The 2,405-nt window shown below is 37.3% G+C and overlaps 1 non-coding gene across 1 annotated transcript; it reads right to left on the reverse strand.

Annotated features, from left to right (window-relative positions):
* Positions 1-612: 612 nt before the first annotated feature.
* Positions 613-716, reverse strand: LOC138813030 (U6 spliceosomal RNA). The gene has a single exon (XR_011367695.1). It is a non-coding gene; the product is annotated as a U6 spliceosomal RNA (small nuclear RNA).
* Positions 717-2,405: the final 1,689 nt, after the last annotated feature.

A 2,405-nucleotide genomic window follows, 5' to 3' on the forward strand; every position in this document is an offset into this window, starting at 1 on the left:
TATTTGCAATAACTAGTATATGTCTGAGAAAAGCAGAAATTTTTAGACAAGTTGATGTTAGGCGAAATGAACCCCAAGATATTTTTTTTCTTTCTTGTGATAGTTTCCAGCATATTTATAAATTGATTTCTTTGTTGCTTTGTATGTACCTCCCCCATGGTATAACTCCTGTTTTCACTGCATTTGATTCTGGTATCCTGCATCTTGTATATACATTTTTCTAATTTGGAGAGGGTAAGGGAAAACACAAAATGCTTAAATAGGGATACAGGTTGACCCATTGTAAAAATGCAATGTACAAGACCCTTCGATGAAAACAAACATTAGAACTTCGGAGGTGGGGAGAATACTCGTGGAGGTAGGAGAGAAGGAATCGTAGTGGAAAAACAAAGGAGGAGGCAACAATGCTTGATAGGAAATATACTTGATAGGAAATTACCTTACTCATTTAATTGTAACCCCTCTGCACAGTATTTTTTTTATAATAAAAGACATACAAAAATTAATTCAATGTATGATTATGGGCCAGTACTAGGATTTGAATTTATGGGCCTTCCACTTACTTTCACACTTCAAACTGGGATCTCTATTTGTCTTTATTTATTTATTTTTTAAAATCAGGAATGCTTCACAAATATTCAAGTCATCCTTGCACAAGGGCCATGCTAATCTCTGTATCGTTCCAATTTTTGTATATGTGCTGCCAAAGTGAGCAATCTTTAATTTTTTGTTAATCTTTTTTTCAAGGATAAATCTAATAACACTGTCCCCTAATTTTGTATAAAATAAGTTTTAGACATATATTTAATATGTAATATATTTGTGAGATATATACATACTATTTATCTGCAGGAGTTGGGCACACTGCAACAATTGAAGGCACTGATTTAATTTCATTGCTGTCATTCTATTTTAAGACTTTTAAAAATCAAAACATAGATGACCATGATTTCATCGAATGTCCTGTCCAATATAGATTTGTGTGTATCAGGCAGGCTGTACCTCATGTCACACAAGAGTGCAAGAATAATAGGGTTTAGCTCATTACATAGTGGCTTATCAGGACATAGGAAATATCCCTCAATTTGGTTGAGCTGATCTCCATTGTTTGTTCTATACTATGCCTCTGCTTTGGCTCTGCAGTTTACCATTTCAAGATGATATTTTGTTCTTTTGGAGACAGATGAATGGAGAAATGTACGTGGCCTCCATGACAATTACCTGTATCTGGTTAAAATTCATACTTTCAAATGGGATATTTGTCATCCCTGTAGAATATAAATGAGGACTCCCAAGCACCAGCTATCTACTTTGCAGCCATTGTAATTTTCATGGAAGCACTATTTTATAGGGACAAAATTATGGTACCAAATACGTCCTTCAGCAACTACCCTTGGGAAATCCTTATGCTCATGCCAAAGTCATTGAACTTCACATTGCCTTTGTCATCCAACACGATGTTATTGGATTTAATGTTTCAGTCATTTTCAGTTTCATTAAAGTAATGCACAGTCCTCACAATCTGTTTGAATAAACTCCTGACTTCATTCTTGAATAGGCGGTATGATTTTCACATTTGTCTAAGGAGGTCTCTGGATGGCCAGTTCCAATACCAAGTATTTGTGCTCATCCATTTCCCTCACCTGATATGACCTGATCATGTGTGGGTGATGGAAAATCTTAATAATGTCCATCTCATTTAAACATTTTTTTGTGGGTCCTGGGGCTTGATCTCTGGGCCTGGACACTGTCACTGAACTCTTCAGCTTATGTCTACTGCTCTACCACTTGAGCTACAGCACCACTTCCAACTCTTTCTGTTTATGTGGTGCTGAGGAATCGAACCCAGGGCCTCATTTATGTAAGGCAAACATCTACCACTGAGCCACCTTCCCTGCCTCTCCATCTTATTTTTGATTTAACAATTGTTGAAATCTCATCTTCAGGATTATTTTCACTACAACCTTATTGACTACGAGGTGGTGCTAGGCCAAATTTACATATCCATAGCTTCCATAGTCAATGATTTCCTCCTTCATGGTATATTGTTCAGGGAAAATCTCCTCCTGCCATAGCTAATGATCACCTTCAAACTGTCTTGTTCAGTGAAAATCTCCTTCTCTGAAGAGCTTGAGGATAATTCATTATGTTCTTCCATCTTTCTGCGAAGATGCCAAGGAGTAAATCTACCTAAAATTAGCTAAGAAAATAAAAACCCCAGAGCAATAACCTAAAGGAAACTGTCAATGTAGCACTCAGTCCAGCAGGTCACTAGGAACTCTCAGCAATGTAATGGACTACAGAGACCACTCACAATGGTTGCAATGGACCAATCACAGCTTGGAATGAACCCACTGGATCTTCTTGTCTTGTGCCTGGAGGACTGTTGCCAAGGTTTCCACAGG

Source organism: Dipodomys merriami, unplaced genomic scaffold, assembly GCF_024711535.1.
Source record: "Dipodomys merriami isolate MVZ:Mamm:240054 unplaced genomic scaffold, mDipMer1.0.p SCAF_576, whole genome shotgun sequence".
Classification (NCBI taxonomy): domain Eukaryota; kingdom Metazoa; phylum Chordata; class Mammalia; order Rodentia; family Heteromyidae; genus Dipodomys; species Dipodomys merriami.